The 22580-nt window shown below is 42.4% G+C and overlaps 1 protein-coding gene and 1 long non-coding RNA gene across 2 annotated transcripts in view; one reads left to right on the top strand and one right to left on the bottom strand.

The window, feature by feature from the left end:
- LOC111875763 (connectin) overlaps positions 1-22580 on the bottom strand; it is a 641807-nt gene that overhangs the window by 555202 nt on the left and 64025 nt on the right. The window lies entirely within an intron of this gene.
- LOC111875764 lies at positions 308-20713 on the top strand. Its single transcript, XR_002844796.2, has 3 exons — positions 308-455; positions 6489-6594; positions 19113-20713. It is a non-coding gene; the product is annotated as an uncharacterized LOC111875764 (long non-coding RNA).

The following is a 22580-nucleotide window of genomic DNA, read 5'->3' as shown; positions in this document are numbered from 1 at the left end:
ATAATCCAGCCAACGGATATGCTAATAAACATAACACTTAAAACTACTGATAAGAAGATGGTCAGTGTTCGGTCAAAAAGATTGTTTAAATGAAAAGTATTATTTTAGTACGCTGAACCGTGCAACGGTTCTTCTTCGTTAAGTTACTTGGAGTCCCCCCCCCTGAAGCGCCAGGATGCGAGCCGCTCCCTTTCTTTCCGACTAACGTCCTTGGCTGACGTCAGGTCAGCTGACCTTGTCTCCCCCCTCCAGGACTTAGACAGAGGTTTCCTGCGTAGTACAAATGAATGTATCTTCCTCTCTTCCCGTTGACCTTCGCAAGGAAACATCGCTGCGTCTAAATTTGGTTTCGGATAGTTGAATTGACTGTGCTGGAAATCTGGTTTCGGCCCGCAGCACTGATCGAAGGGGGAAGAGTGCCCTCACGACATTGTCAAGGGTGGATCAGTCGTGAGGTGAGTCCTTGAGTTTGTGTATTCAAGAAGTATATTCAAGTAAGTGACTTACTAAGGTAGTATACGCCGTGAGGCGCATTTTGGTTTGAGTACTGACGCCGTGAGGCGTTGGGTAATTTAGTTTTGTCTAAGGTTGTGATAAACATCAGATCGCCCTTCAGGCGTGTTCAGCCGTGTATGGAAGCTGTTTATATTTCCTTGTGCCCTCAAGGCTTACCTAAGTACATGCTTATACTGGAGAAGTAGAGAGACGCCATGAGGCGTGCCTGACTTGAGTTCTGTGCGGCTAGGCACAGCGTAGTTCTGTATCAATCATTTATCACATGTTCTGACCAGTCACTGCCCTTCAGGCGGAGTCCATTTGTATACATATGTTATCAATATATATTTATTTATATGTTTGAGAACGCCAGTTGTGTATATGTATACTTGTGCCGTATGTTCCATACCAGCTTCTGCCTAGCGGATCCGTCCAGCCTGGCCCATCGTACCGACTGTGGTTTTCCTCCCCCGAGATCCCTTACACAATCATATGGAGGCATAGTGCATCACGCTACAAGCAAGTCGTTTCTTGTGAGCCTGTCCCTTACCCATATAGAGTAGGGATTCACGGGTCAAAGCGGGTAGAAGAACGGGGTTCTTCACCACAGGGTCGAGGGACATGGCTCAAAGTGGTAGCAGAGCGTGGTTCTCGACCCACATGGGGGAGGGACACGGCTCAACGCTGAACCAAAAAAATTCTGAGTCACTGCTGAAAAATGCACAACTGCCTTGCTTTTCAAACTATAATATAGCCACCATCAATATATGCAATACATAAAGATCATTAATGAAAACATAAAGCGGACGATTGAGAATACATTCGGGAGGCACTATATACAAATACCCTATATTCTGAGAGAAGGAAACAGCAAACTGGGATATCGTACCACGCATCAAATGAATCCTTCGCCCCGCTCACAAATGTGGTGGGAATTCTTTATCTCCGCTACAGAGAGATGTGTCAACAGATCACAGGCGCTTCAAAATGAGCTAGCAGACAGGAATATTATTAACCACAAAATAATCGCAAGGAGGGAAAAATGATAGTTACTAAATTTGTAAATTTGGAAATAGGGCCCCATCAATGACAAAAATCAGCGTCACTGAGCCCTATATGCAGGATAAGCATATCCTAATAGGATATGATCAGATATTTATTTTTAACAAATTTAAGTAAAAAATACAATAATGCTTTTCAATTGTTTCCGTAATTACATTATTTAACGTTCAAAGAAACATCTGTGTTCTTAATTCTGAACCTTAACCACGGAAAGATGAAAAAAAAAAATAAATAAATGAAGCAGTCCTTAATCACCGGCTAGTATTAGTAACTGCGTGAGGAAGTGTTTGAAGACGCATCCCGGAAGGGGTCACAGTATAAACACAGGGTGTACGGAGAACAAAGTATTAACAAATATCTGGGTGAAGAAACAAGAATCAGCTCTATGCTTGACAGAACTACACAACGAGGGTCTTCACAGTTTGCAAATTTAAAAATGGAAATATGTTCGTGTACTTAAATAATCAAGTACTACGCCATGAAGACGTATCGGGGAGCGGATGTATAGATCAACGCATTAACCTCGGCACTAGGTTGGAGGTGAGTGATCAGCTTCACGCCCTGGTCACTTTATCCAATGGAAAAGAACCCCAATACACATTGGACAGAAATACGTACAACGGATCTGGACGACGTGGAGAGAAGAAAAATCTTGCTCCCACCGGGACTCGAACTCCGACCCTTCGGCAGACCAGCCCGTAGTCAGTTGTTATACCGACTGAGTTAACCTGGCCCCTATCTCCAATATTGTTTTCGTAGGAAAACCTAGAGGAAAGAGATCACTTCCAAGACTTAGACGTAGACAGACGGTTAATTCTAAAATATATCATAAAGATTTTATGATATGAAGAAGTATACTGGGCTCATCCGTCTCAGAGTGTGAGCCAGTAGTGGGCTCTTGGGATCTATAACATCTTGGGAAGTCTTCCATTATCTCACCGACTATTAGCTTCGTAATGCTTTGCTCCATTTAGTTGGCCAATCAGCTAGTCAGTTCCAGTGATTCAGTAGTTAGAGCCGTGAATGTGATAGCCTAAGAAAATGTTCGCATCATAGCCATATTGTCATATTATATTACACAAAAACTGACGTTAACAAATATTACTTTAGGATCGCTGTTGCTTGTGTCACTCCCACCTCAAAATTCCGAGCTTACCTTACAGTTATAGCAGGATTATTTGGTTGTGAGAAAATGCTGGCCTCTAATGACAAAGATTTGAAATCAGATTAAAAACTCAAACGAGACAGCCGGTGCACCGGCCGAGATTCGAACCGATTACCTATTTAATATGAAGTCTATAGCGTTACCGCTATGCCAACCATCTTGGCAGTGAGATAATATTAAAATCTCAAGGAGACAGACTGTCAGGTTGTGGGCTGGGTTCATCTGGCCATGGTTTGGGTCTAGTGAACACGGCACTGAATTTTCTCGTTCCATAAAGAAAGGGAATATTTTTTCCCAGCTGAGCGATTATGTGATTTTCAAGAAAAATGTTCCAATGGAGATATGATACACAGTGACGAATTATATTGTGACCAGTGTCGGTTTAAGTGTTTGCGGGTTCCTAGGCCAATGTTCAATGTGGGGCCCAATGGCAGTGAAGAATGTAACAGGTTGTGATTGTGCATTATTTACATGAATTTATGGAAGGTGACGGAGTTTGGATTTATAACTGTATTTACTGAACACTTGCAGAACGTAACTACAAGGAACTATAGCGTTATCGCTAATTCACACACACTGCAGTTCAGTACAGCACGCACTAAGTCTTCTCAGTCTGCTGTGTCTTCACCAGTCGTTGTCTGCTAATGGCGTCTCCAACGGCGGACGTTCCCCTTCCTCTGGGTTCCTGAACTGTCTTCGTGCCTCAGCGACCAGCTTCTCACAGCAATAGCGCACAACGACTTAACCGCATCAGTCTTCTCACTAACTCGTTAACTCACCAAACAACTCACTCCACTCAACCAACTGAACTCATTGTCCAACTGAACTCCATTACAGACTTGTCCTTGTTAATAACATCTCGTCACGAAGGGCACAGAAAACACCGTTCCTCTGTTGCTGTACCTTTGTTGCGTGAGCAGCCATTGACGCGGGCCGCGCAAAAAGAAAACAATTCCTATGTTGCTGTTTACTGGCCATTACCTAGTAACGGCCGTTGCCTAGCTGTTCGTTACCCAGCAACGTGTCTACAAGCCTCATTATTTATTAGCTCTAATGCAGACTGGGAGCGGGAACACTCTGTTTTGCGTTGCACCTAAAAAGTCTTAGGGGCCCTCCAGCCTCTAGACATTCTGCGTGGGTCCCCTAAACGTCTCCTCAGGCCATGGTCTAGTTCGTTTATGCCTTAATCCACCCCTGAGCCTTAAGCTCTTCCTCCTTCCACGCGATTTATTTGAAACGCCATCAAAGTACTTGCGAGACATTCCTTCTTAGCCATTTGCACACTCAGAGTGCCACATTAACATCTCCGCTCAGGTGCAAAACTGAATTTCACGGCTCCTCCTGCTTTTTATTAGAGGCAGTCTTGAATAAACTGTTCTTCTCATTATCTCTTAAAGTTCAACGTTGCTCTTAGGCAGCTAATGAAGTCATCAAGACTTCTGCTGTCCCTCGTGACTGCGAGAGAGAGGGAGACTTCGAGAACGCGCGGCTGTGCGAATGAGGGACTGATAATTGCGCTTCATTATCTACTACGAGTGACGATATAATAGTGCCAGTAAGCACGGAGGAAAATTTCCTCTCTAGCCAGTAAAAGACGTATTTATGTGGTGTGTATGAACACGTCAAGAGGACGTATGGGGAGTCGATGTAAGGCTCCACGCATATTTAGCCATTTAAATGGAAGAGATGCGGTTAAGGTGAGCGGGTACCCATTTGATAAGAGACTGAGTGGGTCTCGGAATAAAATCTTACGTAACTGTGAAGAAAATAATCCATTCTCTTACCAGACTAAATCTCCGGTCATCCAGCCCGCATCCAGTTACTTACTCGTACAGGTGTGGGTTCTCAATTACCGAGTTCTGTAATGGAGCTTCTCCAATAGCATCCTTTTTTAATATCTTGAGTTGGGGTGAGACGGAGTCCACTTGGTACGTCGGCCACTAATTGGCCTATTGTACCAGCCCCGGATATTAGATGATGATGAGTGTGGAGCGGTCGGTGGAATGTGATTTGGCAGTGGAAACACAAGCAGACGGAGGGAACCTGTCCCACTGCTACTTTGTACAGAACAAATACCACATGACCTGACCTAAAATAAAACCAGGATCGCCTCGGTGGAACCCGAAGACTAACAGCCTGAGCTATGGCAGGGCCTTAATGGTACAGGTTTCTTTTATTGCTAGTGGGGTGGGGCTAAGTCCCTTGTACTGCGGCCACTCCTGGCCTACTGTACCAGCCCCAGGTGATAGGTGAGGGTGATTGTGAAGGAATTGGTGGAATGAAGATTAGCAGGTGAAACCGAAGTACTCGGAGAAAACCTGCTGCAGCGTCACTTTGTTCCCTAAAAATCCCACATGACCAGACCCGGGATCGAACCCGGGCCTCATCGATAACGGTACAGGTTACTCACCGTCTAATTGTAGGATTATGTATGAATCTGAAAGCAAGAGGTAAAAACTAATCGTGGCCTATTATAACACATGATTCCACCAATTGTTCAGAAGGGACACGCCATGAGATATATGAGCTAAGATAATCTGTCCCGGGTACATATTTTCCCGAAATCAGGATCTCTTGATTAGCAAACAGAAATATTGATCTCTCGATCGTCAAATCCAGTGTTCGTTTTGTTAGCTCTCTGAAGTCTAAAATTCATTTAAATATTTCTTCAAATCATGTAAAACTGAATGTGGGCAAAGTACAGAAATGGTTACAATAAAGTAAACGTTAACAAAGTATTTTAAAATAGAAGGTCGAACTACCCTGAAAGTCCTGCAGACTGCGCTTCAGTTCATCACGTGGCAACTATGGAGCCACTTCACTCCTAAGAAGCTAACCATCGCTCAGCTTGTCAAGGAATTCTCCGAAGAATAATTACCGTCTTCACAAAATCAGTTTACTGCACTTCTTCATCAGCCAGCTGAATCCAGCCGACACTACGTAATATCAGTTATTTAATTTCAATATTATATTGAAAAGCGATTTCTTCCCTCCAGGTTATCGGAATCAAATTTATTGCGTAATTATAGTTTCTCTCGTGTGTGCTACATGCATCTAACGTCACATCCTGTTTCATTTGTTCAACAGGATGTGCTGATTAACATACGAGCCTTCTCACGCTTCAATTTCCTTCACCCTACAGTTATAGCCTCCTTCTTGATCCGAACACTCTCCCGAACACCCTGTTCCTAAACACAATTCGTATTCTTAACTTGAAGTGAAAACTCTACTTCCACACCAATAAAAAACAAATAAAATATTAATTTTATGCTTTTGGACATTATCCATTGCCCTGTTTTTTTATTTAAGTACCATCTGTGTGTGCTCTGGAACCTCCTCTGTGGTCTAGTGGTCAGATTTCCTGGCTACAGATCCAGAGGTCCGGGTTCGATTCCCGGCGCTATCAGATTTTCTAAGATATAGTGGGTCTGGAACGGGTCCACTCAGCCTCGTGATGATAACTGAGGAGCTATTTCAAGGAAATAGAGGCTCCAGTATATAAAACCGAGATTAACGGCCGTGATAATCCGTTGCGCAGACCAAGCGACACCCTCTCTCCGCTAAAGTTGGCACTAACTTCGCCGACAAGACGGCGGTCGCTCGGTCGGTATAGTTCGCTTTCGGACTACAGGCCACGGAGTTAGTTTGTTTCTTGTGTGTGTGCCTTGGTGTTAAGCTTCATATATGTGGAGCATTTTAATATTTTGTCTTAACTCTCGAAGAGGGTGTGTGACGTGCTTTGTTTTTATACCCTATTTTCTGTTAGTGCAGGGAACAGCTCTATCGAAGCTTGCGTGACTCTGTGATCTGGAGAGCTATGCCGGCGGTAGTTTAACTACCGGTAGGGTCACCCATGCCAGAAAAATCAAAGGGTAAGTCCAGACTAAGAGAGATATGCTGATCCTCCCCCATTACGTCGCAGCTGTCATTGTTTCATAGTCATTACTTACCAACAAGTCTACATGCTACAGTATTTACCATACCTCATCATTCGTTCGTTGACGTAAAAAGCTTTTATGGGCTAATCACTTTTCGCGTGCGTGATTGTTTCTGTTTCGTGACGAAAGGCAATTACAGCAGATCTGTTAACTTCATTTCATGTTACTGATTGACTTGTATGAATGGCTCCACAAACTAAAAATTTGAACCATGATTATCGTTAACAAACAAATTCGTTTTACGCCCAGAAATGTTGTGCAATAACATAAGTTGCTAACATTCTCTACACGTTAGGAATGGACAAATACTCCCACCGTTACAATGATAAAATCTATCGTGACTTCAGTATTTTCGTTCAAAACATCTAGTGGAGCCGGGATAGCGAAGTCGAAATAGCGACTGGCTACGGGCTGAACAACCGAAGGGTCGGAGCTCGAGTTCCGATAGGATCAAGAATTTTCTCTTCTCCACGTAGTCTAGCCCTGCTCTGGGGTTCACCCAACTTCAAACCCAATGGTATTGGGAGGGGGGGGAGTCTTTCCCCGGGGTAAAAGTGACAGGGGCATGAAGCTAACCACTCAACTCCAACTAGTGCCAAGGTAAAAAAAATATGGATCTATATATCCACTCCCACATACGCCTTCATGGCGTAGTGCTTAATTAGTTAAACATAGAGACAGTGACTGGAACATGATTATATCATTTTATGGACGGTTTTTCAGCTTAAGAGTTTAAACACAGTCAAATATGTCACTAATATCATCATCATCATCCTCCACTTCATGCGATCTAGAGCTTTCTCCTTCAAATGACAGTATCCTCTTCTGTCCCCAAGGTCATCCAGCATCTTCTTACGTCTTCTTCCTCGTCTTCTTGTCACTTCTATCCGCCCATCTATCTTTCCTTCGATAGCTTCTTTTAGAAGGCAGTTTCTGCGTAAAACATGACCAATCCAATTAGCCTTCCGTTTTCTTATTTCATGTAGGATATTCCTCTGCTCACTGACTCTAATTAACACTTCTTCATTTCTCACATAATCGGTCCAACTGATCTTCTCCATTCTTCTCCAACACCACATTTCGAAACTTTCCAGATGTTTCTGATCTACTGCCCTAAGTGTCCATGTTTCAGCCCCATACAGAGCTATGCTCCAAATGTAGCATTTCACTAGTTTCTTCCTCAAATTTAAGTCCAATTTGCTGGTAAAAAGATTCTTCTTCTTGCTAAATGCAGCTTTTGCCATGGCAATCCTGGATTTAATTTCACAAGTACACCTTCCATCATCTGTTAACAAGCTACCCAAATATTTAAAACATTTCACATTCTCCACTTGTTTTTGGTCTATCTTTATTGTGACTGGGGTTGGTTGTCTCGAAATTTTCATTACTTTTGTTTTCTCCACATTCATTTCCATGCCATAGCACCTTCCAATTTCAATTAGTCTATCAATCATGCCCTGTAGCACAGTTTCTTCCTTAGCCATTAACACAAGGTCATCTGCATATTTCACAGTTTGAATAATTTGCCCTCCTACTTTGAAGTCACCGAGCCCATCCAGAGCTTCCTTGGTAAGGCATTCGCTGTACAAGTTGAACAGAATTGGTGATAAACAGCATCCTTGTCGAACTCCTCTTCCAATCTGCACACTTCCTGTCTCCCCCCTGTCCAGTCGTACTCTAACTTTCTGATCCATGTACAATTTGCTAATCAATCTTCTTTCATGCCAATCGATACCTGTTTCTTTCAGGATCTGCATTAATTTGGTCCAGTTTACCCGGTCAAATGCCTTCTGCCAGTCTATGAAGCAAACACACAGTTCTTCATCTATCTCCAAAGTTCGTTCCGCTATAATTCTCATCATCCCAATTGCATCCCTGGTTCCTTTTCCTCTTCTAAATCCAAACTGATCTTCTCCAAGTACATCCTCTATTTTCCTTTCAATTCTTCTTTTAAGTATCTTTGCTATTATCTTTGCTGTATGTGCAATAAGACTTATTGTGCGATGGTCGCTGCATTTTGTAGCTTTTGTCTTTTTCTTTAAGGCAATCATTGTAACTTCTGTAAAGTCCTTGGGCCACTCTCCACTTTCATATATGGTGTTCATTAGTTTTGTCAGTGTTTTCAAACCACCTTCTCCCAGTAACTTGAGCACATCTCCAGGTACATCATCATCTCCTGTAGCCTTTCCCTTCCTCATTTCCTTGATAGCTTTTTCCACCTCACTTTGTAAAATATATGGTCCTTTCTCGTCTGTATCTACTTCTTCTTCCGGTTCAACTTCTAAGGTTTCTGGCCGATTAGGTCGATCATATAGTTCTGAAATATAATTTTCCCAAATTTTCAGCACTTGCCTCTGATCTACTATTCTATTCCCCTGGGAGTCTTCGATGCCAACATTTTGAATCCCATGATTCTCTTTCCATCCTAGTTCTTTTGTCTTCATGTACATCAAATCATAACGGCCTGTTCTTTGAAATTCCATAATCTCATTACATATCTTCTCAAGATATTCCTTTTTGGCCCTGTCCGTGGCTCTTTTCAATTCATTCCTCAGTCTCCTGTATTTCCTCCTGCCTTCTTCATTGTTGACATTCTTCCATTTCCTTCGCTCCTCCATTTTACTCATCATCTCCTGTGTAACCCATGGTTTTCTTGCTATCTTCTCAACTTTACCTACCAAATCACTGATAGTATCTAACATGCATTCTTTTATATCGTTCCACTGCGCTTCAGCATTTCCGCTTTCACCTTCAATTGCACCGAGTTTCTCTTCTAGAGTCTCTTGCACGCTTTGTCTTTGAGCATATAACTTCTCCAAATCCCATCTGGGTCTGCGCTTTCGAAATCCTATAATTTTCTTCAACCTGGTTCGGAACTTGGCAACCAGCAAGTTGTGGTCAGAGTCAATGTCTGCCCCAGGAAGCGTCTTCACATCCTTCACACTGTTTCTGAATCGATGTTTCACAAGGATGTAGTCCAGCTGATGCCTCTTCCAATCCCCAGGTGCCTTCCATGTGTAAATTCTTCTCTTTGGCTTCTTGAACCAAGTGTTGGTAACAATCAATCCATTTCGTTCACAAAAGTCAATAAGCATTTGACCTCTGTGATTCCGTCTTCCTAGTCCATGTGATCCAACAATATTCTGATATGGTTCATCTCCAACAATGCTGTTCCAGTCTCCCAATATGATGCTGTTTGTGTCTCCTCTTCCATCTTCCTGAAGAATTTCTTCAATTGTGTCATACACTTTTTCCACTTCATCATCTTCATACTCTGATGTTGGCATGTACACTTGTATAATCAGTATATCTACCGGTTCCGCCTTTAACTTCAGAGCAATAATTCTGTCATTACAAGCAATCTTCTTAACAACACTCCTCACTACACTTTTATGCACCACTATTGCCACACCTCTTTCAGCCCGTTCACCTCCGGAATAATACACTGTATAATCACCGCTTCTTATTTCACCTTGTCCTTTCCACCGCACTTCGCTGACACCTAGCACAGACACTTCATTCTTCTGCATTTCCGTTTTCAAATTCTCCAATTTTCCTGCTTGATTCAAGGTCCTGACATTCCATGTTCCAATCTTGTATCCATGCTGTTTCTTCTGATCTTCGCACTTTTTCTTGTTGTAACGCCTGCATGACATTTCCTCTAGAAACACTCCCCCCCGGAGATCCGATTGGGGGAGTAGTTTACCTCCGGATTGTTTTGCCTCCAGAGGAAACATCTCGCATATATGGTATCTCTGTTTTTGGAAAGAGACTATCCAGGAAAAGTGATAATGTGGTAGTTTTTCCATTTGCTTTCCACATCGCAGTACAGCAGCCGTTCAAACCACTCTGGTCACGCCTGCTGCTATACGAACTTGAACCATCTCGAGCATCATTTGCTCTGTGCTTCAAGTCGCTACTGATGACGCTGCTTCCGGCATCAGTTTTTGGTGTCTCTCTTCGTCTGATGCCTACCCTTTGACCTGTCCAGCAAGGGAGGCCCTGCCAGTAGCTACGCTACCGCTGGTATAGCTCTCAGGGTCCTTGGCATACTCAAACCCCCTCACCACGATAAGGTGGAGGGAGTCACGAGGGAGTCACTAATATCATGCAGTCTATAATGAGTAGGTAAGGATTTAGAGTTGGCAATTTTCTATTTCGCCGGTCACGGTAGCCGAGCGGTCTAAGGCATGTACTGTCTTCGCTCGCTTGGAAATCGGGATCGTGGGTTCGAATTCCACTCAGAGCATGGATGGTTAGTTTGTGTGTGTGCGTTTTTCTGTGTTTGTGTACAGGTAGAGGCCTTGCGACGAGCTGATCACCTGCCCAAGGAGTGCTACCGAATGTGTAAGATCTAGAAAAACCGAAGTGAAGTTCATGGAGGTAGGCCTAGGCCCACTGGGGCTGTAGTGCCAAGGAAAAAAATGTTCTATTTCAGCCGAATATGGTGACCAGGCGGTCTAAGGTATGAACCGTCTTAGCCCGCTTGAACATTTGGATCGTGGGTTCGAATCCCACTCAAAATATGTATCTGTGTGCGTTTATTCTGTTTGTGCTGTCCTGTGTATAGGTAGCGGCCTTGCGACTGCCCGATCCCCCGTTTAAGAAGTCCTAGCGTCTGTGCAAAAAGATTGCGCAACTGAAAAACCGACAGGCTGTGGCGCCATCGATGAATGTATTAAATGATCTATTTCAATGTAATACGGTGATTCCTCATCAATCGTTGATTGGTTCCAAAAACGGCTGTTAGAGATTCGTCTGCTAAGCAACTCAGTTTTAACATTTGCTTTGCTTCTCACTGTTTTGCCCACAATTTCACTAATTTCGTTCATAAAGTTACAAAATTTTATGAAAAACAGTGAACGTTAATAAGATTTTACTACTACACTGGTAAAATGGCTTTCCTACGTGACTGCGCCTGTACACATTGCGCAATGCGCAAGCGCACGCGCACCAGTGCTCGTCGTTTGACCGGGAAACGACAATAGTTTGGGTACTTCATCGTGGAAGTATCGATGGGTCGAATGGTCGATAAGCGGGGAATGATTTTCGCCCTTCGTGTGACATTTGAATTCCAAATTTGGTGACTATGATGAATATTGCCTCCAGGGATATGGTGCCGTGTATTCTGGTAGAAATTTACAGACTTTTCGGAGGAAGTTACTGCTTCCATTTTCGAGGTCGTAAAGAGAACTCTTCGACCCTGAAGACGAATGCAATACGCTCGTCCTAAATATCAGTAATCTTCTTCGTATCTGCACGGCGTCCCATCACATCTTAAATATTGCAGTCTTTTGGTTACAGAAGCAAACAACGAAAAGCCTTAGTCACGGAGATGCATAACAAGCCTGCTGTTCTAAAACAGGTTATCTTTTCACAAGAAGAACACAAACTAAATAATATTTAAAAAAAATGTGTTCTTACCTTAAATTACCTTGAAACAGTATTCCCTTAATAATTTGTCATGATTTTGTGCATAGCCTGCGAGTCCGGCCGGGATTCGAAGAGGGTACTAACCGAATGGAAATCTGTGGTTATACCACTTCATGAACCCTCCATGTTGTGTTAAACCCAAGCTCTTAAATTATTCTGTTGTGGCTGTTCGGGTATCCAGGTAATTTCACATGATTGGCTCACACTCGGTTCGTGAGTACACCCGGGAATGTAATCAGTTTATTAGGCCAAGTGGTTTGTAAGCATTATTTATGTAGGAAACAAGTTGTGGGCACTCGAACATGCGAATTTCAGTCTCACTCACGGCGGATGTACGCCTCTGTATCTCCAGTTCTATGACAGCAGATGTCTTATGACCACTTGATGTTATTATGTTTGTCCGTCCTAGAATTGTATGGTTTCATTTAATCACCCACTTCCTCAGTACTCAGCTGCTGACGCATGTGACCACCATCAGGTATGTCTCGTGATAAGCTTGCTGTTTGGTATCCGTACGTGCAGGCTCTCTACAATATTTTTATGCCTGAATCAATCTTTATGAAACTTGGTATGCACACATCATGGCACTGATGTGCCATCTGAACTCCGTAATTCATAGATCCTACCCATCAGTAATACCAACATTACATCTCAAATTTCTGAGGCAAGGCCTTCATACTGTTTGAATGCCTGTATCAATCTTCATGAAACCTGGTATACCAACGCAATATGAAACAATCTCAAAGTCGTATTTAATTAATTCCCCCCATCATTAATACTTACAGTCTCTTAAAATGTTGAAGGAATAACCATAGTAGTACTTGAACACTTGAACCGATCGTCATGAAATTTGGTATATGTACTATGACACATGAGACCACTTCAACGACACCATTCAGAAATCCATCTCGTCAGTAGTACCAACACCACAGACTCTCAAATTGTAGAGAAAGGAAAGTAGACGATTAGTTCTTCACAGAACTTCTTGCTAAATTACAAAATTACAATAAAAAAGGTAAATCTGTCCCTGTGCTTAAGTAATTAAACACTACGCATGAAGGCGTGTGGGAGAGTGGAAGTATAGACCTATATTTTTTCTGACCTCGGCACTAGTTGGACGTGAGCTGTTAGCTTCCAGTTCCAGCCACTTTACCCCCGAGGAAAAGTCGCATAACCCATTGGGTAGGAGGCTTCGTGGGGCCCAGAATCAGTCTGGACGACGTGGAGAACAGAAAATTCTTGACCCTACTGAACCGTCATTTACCCGGACTGTAACCAGTCCGAAATTTCAGGAGAGGGAAAGGGGGAGTTCATTCACTTGTTGTTGTGGGAAATGCACGCACAAATCGAGAGCTATGCTGACTGAGTTTAACAATTACTATAATATAATAACGAAATAAATATACATGCAACAATAATAAAGGAAATAAAACATATGAAGTGAATACCAGAAATAATATTAAAAAAAACCTAGCATGATCCCCTCCGGCCATTCAAGCCAATACCTTTCTCATGGGACACCGCCCATTTCACTGACCATTTAATTTCACAACCCAAGGAAAGAAAAAATAATATTACCCACATGTGTATATATACTCACAGGGTACCCATACGTATATATTTATATAAAACACCTTTGCCTCGCTATTGCCCCATAGCTCGGCAAAGGGGCCCTCTTCCGGGACACACAGCGCTGACTTCCAAAAATAAATCTAATTTTGAAAAAGAAGGGAAACCAAACAGAAATTTCTAAGAGCAGGGACAACCACCCTGCGCGACCGCCACCCAGGGAAAGAGAGCGATCGTTCGCGTCAACTTGGCACGACAAGGAAAGGAGGAAGGAAAAAAGAGGGGGACGGTCACGTGACATCATTGAAAAGAACTTTACAAGAAATATATGAGCATTGCCTGTGGTTGACTGCAATTCCATGACGCCTTTCACGGGGCGAACCATTTGAATCGTCTTCAGACGGTTCACTACAGGGACTCGAATTCCAACCTTTCGGTCGTCCGGCTCGTAGAAAGTCCCTATACCGACTACGCTATCCGGGCCACAATATGGATTTTAATTAACTGTAACCTAACTTTCTCCCATAAATTAATCTAAAAAATATCCTCACATGCATATAGATTGCAGCAGCTCATGTACAGTAATGACGTACTGCTGCTGCTGCTGCTGCTGCCACGATCACACGATCACACGATCACACGATCACACGATCACACGATCACAGAATATCGGAAAAGAGTGATGCACACAAAAGAAAACAAAAAAGAAACACAATACTGAGTGAATTACAGTCCAACCACATGACTTAAAGCTTTAAGCTTGAAATGCATCTATCAAATTACTTTAGAAATTCAATTTCTACCTCACAAACTACATAGTTTCTCCATCACACCGAAATGGAAACAATCACACTTTATTCTAAATTCATCCAGAACCAGAAAGTAAACTGCGTAGTTGAAATGCAGTCCTTTTTAATGACACAGCGCGTAGTTCAGTCGGTTGATTTCGCACCTCTTCCCGTCTGCTGTCTGAAGACGTAAAAATTAAAAAATACGTCAATATAATTTCGCCCGTAGATTTGTATGGGTGTCAAATTAAGGGAGGACCATAGACTGAGGGTGTTTGAGAACAGGGTTCTGAGGAGGTATTTGGACCAAAGAGAAATGAAGTGACATATTGGAGAAAACTGCATAATGAGGAACTTCATAATTTGTACTCTTCGCCATGTATAATTGGAATGATCAAGTCAAGGAGAATGAGATGGTCGGAGCATGTAGCACGAATGGGGGCGAAGCTGAATATAGTATATATTTTTGGAAGTTAGAAGAAAAGAGACCATTAGGAAGACCAATATGTGAGTGGGTGGATAATAGTGAAATATATCTTAGATAGATAAAACAGAGAGGTATGGACTGGATTCAGTTGGCTCAGGATAGGTACTAGCAAAGGGCTCTTGTGAATGTGGTAATAAGCCTTTGGGTTCCATAAAATGCCGGGAAGTTCTTGAGTAGCTGCACAACTGGCGGCTTTTCAAGAAGCGCTCAACTCCATGAAGTTAGTGTTTTCGAAAAGAATGGCCCAAGACAATTTTAAAGCATTTCTGATTTACCTGCTTTAGTGAGAGCAGCGGATATGACATCAATAATCAATTAATCCCTTCCGGCTATTTTTAAAATTGAATTCAAGATGTAAAAATGGGACATCTGGACTTCGTGAAAATTGTATCCTGTACCTTATTTCTGGGAAATGAAAAGGAAATATCCCATGTTCCTCCATCACTTCCCAGCATGGAATTAGCTGCTACTGCATCATCATCATTATCATCAATACAACCTGCAGATATGTTGCCACCAAAAATAGCACCCACCCCGCAAAAGATACTCCCTTTCGGCTAGATAAAAGATCACGTTTTGCTGAAATTTCCAGCAGCCAGGAGTGATTGTAGTCCAACAAGAAGATGCAGACTTGTATAAAGCTAAAGCTAAAAAAGTTAACCGCGTAGCTGTCCGTGAAGACCCATAGGATTGTAAGACCGCGAGGCTCCCATATTTTCTAGACAATCGGGTCGCAAAGGGCGGTGAGGTTGTCAGTTTTACGCGCTGGCCGCCCTTAACCCCCAGGGAGATTCCTGGTACTCATTTCTGTTAGAAGTTAAGTCGAACACAGACTGTGTTTAAAAAACAAAAAAAATATTGAAACTAAATGGTGCTGGCGAAAGTGTAGTGTTCGTCTACGTCCTGAGAGATATGATGCCAGGTACCACACTCTCAGAGTGCACCAAACCATTTCCAGAAGAAATGTACAAATTTCAGATTCTGCGTGTCCCAGTTTGCGAGTGTTTCCAGATTTCGCTGGTCAGTGAATACATTAAAATGTTCCCTGACATGGGTAATTAAATTGCCCAATGAGAGGCTAGCAGTGTACATGTTACATTAGGAATACTGTGTCCATGAAATCTAAAACTTAAAACTTTCCAAATGTGACTTCTAAGCTCCATTCTGCTCTGAAGCTTTCACGTTCCCAAACCCGGATTCGATCTCAGGTCAAGTCATCTGCGATTTGTGGTGGAAAATAAGGCATTGGGGCAGCTTACCTGCAAGGTTTAACCTGCCCATATCCACTCCGCCACCTGCTTCCACATATATTATTCATCCTATCATCCGATTCAATAATACAGCGTCGTTAAATAACCAACTTGAAAACTTAATAGGTTCCCAGACCACTGCAAAAATGCAACTATTCCACTTACAGATCTAACAAAACAGTTATCAAGAGTTGAACCGTAAACCATTATAATACTTTGTAAGGTACACTACAATTTCACTCGTAGTCCAAAGAACGCTTTTTAAAATTGCGCCGCGAATATTCAAGGAAAAACGTCGGTGTGACACGCCTTTACTCTGCTGCTGTCGTGTGTATGTGACAATTGTATAAGTCAGCAAAGGCGGACATCATCAGCAGAGAGACAGGTCTATTTTCCGCTTCCTGTGGCACACAAGAAACGGGTTCAAACGTCCACTGCTTGCGTGTATCTCACTGCGATCCATCATCACATCTTGCACACCAGTGAACACCACAACACGTCACTTGTCGTATCTGTGCATCTCGGATTTCATCTGCTAAGATTCTAATTTGAAACGAGCGAGCACTACAGGAGCACGAAATGTGGCGTGCTGTTAACACTTTCACTGATAAATACTAGATATCTCGATTGAAGAAATATTTATTTCTTGATTCACAGCTTTCGTGGTTAACAAAAGGAATATCAGTTAAGAAACATCTGTGACACCAAGTTAAAAATTATAAATTAACTACTTTCAATAATGAAAACAGTACGTTACTGTGCAGCAGGTCACTTATCGCGTGGTCTGACATACTGATGCAAATTAAACTCACTTCAGTTCAGAACTTTGGTTTTCGCATTCACTCGCCTTTCTACAAGTAGAGGTTATATTCAAACCGATTATAAAATTATCAAGTATTTAACGTATTTTCATTTATTTGATCCACTGCATTTTTCCACCATAATTTTGGGTTTATTCTCAGGTGGTGCAGTACTTAAAAGTAAAGTAATTATGGCATGTTGACCTGTTACCACCAGCCACAAAACAGCCGTTGCTAGATAATGGCTCTGTAAGCAAAGGCCGTTGTTATTTAGTGGCCACAACAGACACGCACGCAAGAATGAAAGAACTGTTGTAAGCAGTGTTTTATGTGGGGTTCGTACCGAGATGTTATAAGAGAGACAAGTTGGGAGCTACAATTAGTCAGTCGGTTGGAGTGAGTTGGTTGGTGAGTTAGTTACAAGACTGCTGATTTTCAGTCCTTGTGAGTCGTTGCTGTTAGAAGATGGTAGCTGAGATATGGGGATAATTCGGGAACCGAGATTAAGGGGAACGTCAGCCATCTGAAGCCGCTACCGAGCAACGGCTAGCGAACACGTGACCGTGGACACTAGTGTGTGCATGTATGTGTAACAGCGTACTGTAAAGTGTAGTCAGGTGCTGTATGAAAGAGTCCAACAAATCCAATCATCAATCCGAAAACCGTCTCTAGTCACTCCATCACGTGACATAATGAACTGTCATGCCATGTGTGTTACTGGAAGTGGGCCCCTTGTTCATAAGTTCACATTTGATGAATTAGGCAATTGGATGATTAAAATATGAGAATATAAACATACACATGAAATATAGAAATTATAAGAGAAATGAAATATAATAAAAATAAATCGTAAGTTTAGGCTAAAATATAGGTAAACTACAAAAGATATACAACAGCCGGGATAGCTCAGTCGGTACAGAGACGGGCTATTATCTGGACGTCCGGGGTTCAATTTCGAGCAGGGGCAATTTTTTTCCCTTCTCCATAACTTCCAGACCTGCTCTGAGGCCCACCCAGCCTCATAGCCAATGGGCACATGGAACATTTTCCCCAGGGTTAATACGTTGCTAGGTAACGGACTGGTAAACACACCGCGACCGAATACACACAAGGTAACAATGGAAGATGTTTCAGTGGAGGAATGTTACTGCGCGTTGCTAGGCAACAGCGCACCATTGAAGACACTGGCTATGAATCACGTGACTTGTTCCCTTTATCATCTTCCTTACGCAACACTAGAACTGGGTTTTCAGTTCTCGGCAGGAGACAGCCACGGGAAGTGCATAGAAGACCCGTGAATACTTAACGTGTGAATTGAAAAATTTGAGTGTTATAATTACAGTAACCTTGAAAGTGTTAAATTATTTTTAGTTGCAACTAGTGAAGATCCAATAAATCCAATTGTCAATCAAAACCCGCTTCTTAGTCACAGAAATACGTGAGAATATATTGGGTATCTTTTTCTATATATTTCTTATTTCTTAGTGATTATGAACTTCTACTTTATTATATCTACTTACTTATTACTTAAACATATTAAATTAGTCGGTGAAAATATTAATATACGACCACTTTATATTTATAGTATTATTTGACTGTGTGATGATTATCCAGCCGCGTAATGGGTCAAAAATAAACTTATAAACGAGGGAACCACTTTCCAAAAGACACGTGGCATTGCAATATCACAAGTTAATATTAGGTACTGGACCGCCTGAGCACGATATCACAGTAGGACGGAAACAGCTGTAGTAACTAAATAGTGTTAGTTTTGAACAGAATTTATAGTTTTCTACAAAGTCTGACAAAATGCATTCCGGGACCGAGTCCATTACACGAATTTAAAAGCATGTAGAAACATGTTTCAACTTATCCGTGTAAACTGACTCTTCTAGCGTGTTCTCTATATAAGCCAGTCACATCTCTCTTGTCGTTCATGCTCAGCCGTGTTTAAGACTTTGTGCCGTGCAGATCGTAATGATGGGGCACAGAGCGAACATTAAGTTCTGATTCAAGACCAGTAAAACAACTACTGAAACTTTCCAGCTGATAAAACAGGCTTATGGTAACAATGCTTTCTCTCGTACACGATTTATTAATGGCAAATTGTTTAAACGATTTAAAGATGGGCGTGAGAATCTTCAGTCTGACCCAAGTAGCGGAGTCCTTCAGCCTCTCGAAATGCAGACGCAGTCACAAATGGCCGCGAAATGGTGACGCGAGATAGTCATGGCCTCTCGGAATGATGGCGGATGAATCAAACAACAATAAGGAGATGTTTCGTCAGACCCTTCATGAATAGTTATGGAATGCGCGGAGAGTTCGTCCCACACAGACCCACGGACGAGCAGAAGCAGCGGAGACTCACATCATACCAAAATGTGCGGAGAGTTCGTCCCACACAGACCCACGGACGAGCAGAAGCAGCGGAGACTCACATCATACCAAAATGTGCGGAGAGTTCGTCCCCCACAGGCCCACGGACGAGCAGATGCAGCGGAGACTCACATCATACCAAGGCTTCATCCAGACTTGTCAAGACAATCCCATGTTCACTTTATCGTGATCTGTCCTTCCTAAGGCGAAAACGCCCTCAAAGGAAAGAGGTTTCAGGATGCTGAAGACATTAAGATAAAAGTGAAGGCTAAACTGAACTGAACTGAATTATGTTCCTTTGGAGGCCTCTACTGACTGTTTTGATTTTTAAACCATGCAACAAATATATTCAAGTAGGCTGAGATTACATTGAATAGAAATAAAGCAAATTTTTAGTTTCTTTTATTTTTTATTTCTTATTTCACACCAGTTCTGGAACTTTATAATCGCTAAGTTTGTCCGCTTTTGATAAGTTAACTTACAATTGATGTAGGAATTTGTCTGCGCTATGAAGTCACAGATACTCACTTAGCTGTCATAGCAGTACAGGAAACCCTCCATCTGCCTCCCGCTGCGTGCGACAAAGCGCAGGATAAGGGATGAAAGCCCAACTGAGAACCACGTTTGACATCATGCTGGTACACCACACGGTGGTGACGATGCAGTTCAAAGATGGAATGATAATCACAAAGAGAAACTAGAACGTTGCCCCAATTCCTCTTTATCGATCAGTCCCACTGAAACATGTGTTCCGGTGCAATGTTTAACTTTCACGATCCCCACTGAAACATTTGGCCTAGTGCCTGTTTTTCGTCATCAACCCCACCGAATCATCTGTCCTGGTGCCTGTTTAACCATCACCAGTCCCACTGAAACATTTGTCCTAATGCCTGTCTTTCGTCAGCAGCCCTACTAAAACATCTGTCAATGTATGATTTCCAATCACCAGTCCAACAGAAACATATGTCCCAGTGCTTTTTAGGCTCTTGTAAACGTGGGAATAAACCTTCGTTTTCCATAACTGACCAGATGAATGACAGTCAGCTTATAAAGAAAGACTCTGCCTTACAGAGCTAGTTCGTCATTTAAGTTCTTGATCAGCTACGTGACTATCAGCTTCTTAAGAAAGATCCATCTTCGTAGAATTTGTTCCTTAGTTTGTTGATCCGTTAGTTCTTAACCAGATGGGCGACTGTATGATTCTGCTCCAGCGAGTTAGCTTATTCAGTGATTGTGGAGTTGAGTGTGCCTGGGTGGGAGGGTGAATGGAAGTGATTTCAAGAAATAATTAGAAACTACAGAAGTCAGTGCTTCCAGGGAGCCTCCATGTGTCAGTTCTGTCACACACGACACTGGAATTTCGTAATAATTAATTCATTAGCCTACGGGTTACCATGTAAGACATTTTTCTGTGTTGTACAAATTAATTAAACCTATATTTTAAAAAAGGCCAGTGATATCAATCTAAAACGCCCTTTTAGTTAAGTACAAGAACTCTCGGAGTACAGTGAATACAAACTCTAGAACACGGACTGTCTACAGCATGGCGGTGGGCAAATTATATTTCAAATAGTTTCACTGAGAACCTCCGAGCGTTTTGTAATATTCCTGCACATTTCCCGATTGTTGTGTTGATTCGGCCTTCGAGAGACAATGCTAAATTTGTAAAGGCTTTTCAATGTTCCGGCAAACAGTTTCCATCTACTCACATTATGAAATGTATATATATAGGAATTATGGCAACCGTCAACGCAACATACGTATATATACTCAGTTTTAATATTCGATCTTTATTCCTGCTACATGTTTCGGCCGTACAAGATCATCATCAGACAGTTATACACAGGAACACGTACAGTATATTCGTTCTGTTGACGGTTGACATAATTCCTATATATATATATATATATGAACACACAGCAGGATGCAACCAATGAAGATAATTATGAAGTGTGTTGGAATTCCAGTCACTGTTCAGTTTCCAACGCACTGCCTCTTGCCAGAGCTATATACAAGGGGCGTACTGAAAGTCATGAGCAACAATTTTTTTGTAAAGTAACATGCTTTATTATTGACAAACCAAATACACCACTTCAATTTATAGACCTTTCTTTATTTTTCAACATAATCGCCACTTCTTTGTACACATTTCTTCTAGCGTTCTGGGAGTTTGAAAGTTCCCCTTCTGTAAAATTCCATTCCAGCCATCCGAAGACACTGACGCACTGTTTTCTGAATTGCCTCCCTTGTCTCAAAACGTTGTCCACGCAGCTGATCCTTCATAAATCCGAAAAGATGGTAGTTGGAGGGTGCCAGATCAGGAATATAGGAGGTTGTGGAAGAACTTCCCACCTCATCTTTGCAATTGCTCCCAATGTGAGGCGAGCGGCGTGGGGTCGAGCGTGTCAGGCAGGTTGATGATATTTCTCCCGGACGTTTGTTGCGTAATGCACGACGGAGCTTGTGCAGCGTCTGGACATAAAGAGCAGCATTGATGGTTTGCAGAGGTTCCAGGAATTCGGCCAGAATAAACCCCTCTGCATCCCAGAAGGCTGTGCCCATCACCTTCGCAGCTGATGGCACTGTCTTTGCCTTCTTTTTTGATGGAGAATGCAAATGGTGCCATTTCATACTCTGCCGTTTCGTTTCAGGCTCGAAATGGTGAAACCAGCTTTCGTCACCTGTCGCAATACAGAGCAAGAAATCATCGCCTTCGTGTCGATATCTCTGCAGAAGTTCTGAGGTGATGGCGTTTCGCTTACCTTTGTGGTCTTCGGTCAATAACCGCGGGACCCAACGAGCACAAACTTCCCTATAGGCCAAGGTTTCAATCATCTCCTGTACTGCACTGTGCCCTATTCCAAGTTTTCGGGTTATTGTGTTCACGGTCACACGCCTGTCATCTTCAATGATCTCATCCACTCTTTCTTTGTTGCTTTCAGTTGAGGCTGTTCGAGGACGACCGCTCCGAGGCTCGTCTTCGATGCTGGTGTTCCCATTTTAAAAATGTTTCACCCATCTTCAGATACTGCTCTCACCCATGCACACACTTCCATAAGCACGCTGAAGTCTCTGGTGAATTTCTGCAGCAGGGATTTCCTCTTTCACAAGAAATTCGATGACAGCACGCTGGCGAAACGACGTATAGTTGTCGGCCATTTTGTTAGGAGTGATACTGGTCACGTGATGCAAGCTATTGACGTCACAAGACACTCAA

Source organism: Cryptotermes secundus, unplaced genomic scaffold (assembly GCF_002891405.2).
Source record: "Cryptotermes secundus unplaced genomic scaffold, Csec_1.0 scaffold667, whole genome shotgun sequence".
Classification (NCBI taxonomy): Eukaryota; Metazoa; Arthropoda; class Insecta; order Blattodea; family Kalotermitidae; genus Cryptotermes; species Cryptotermes secundus.
The sequence above is the reverse complement of the archived record's forward strand: the minus strand, read 5'-3'. Positions and strand labels throughout refer to the sequence as shown.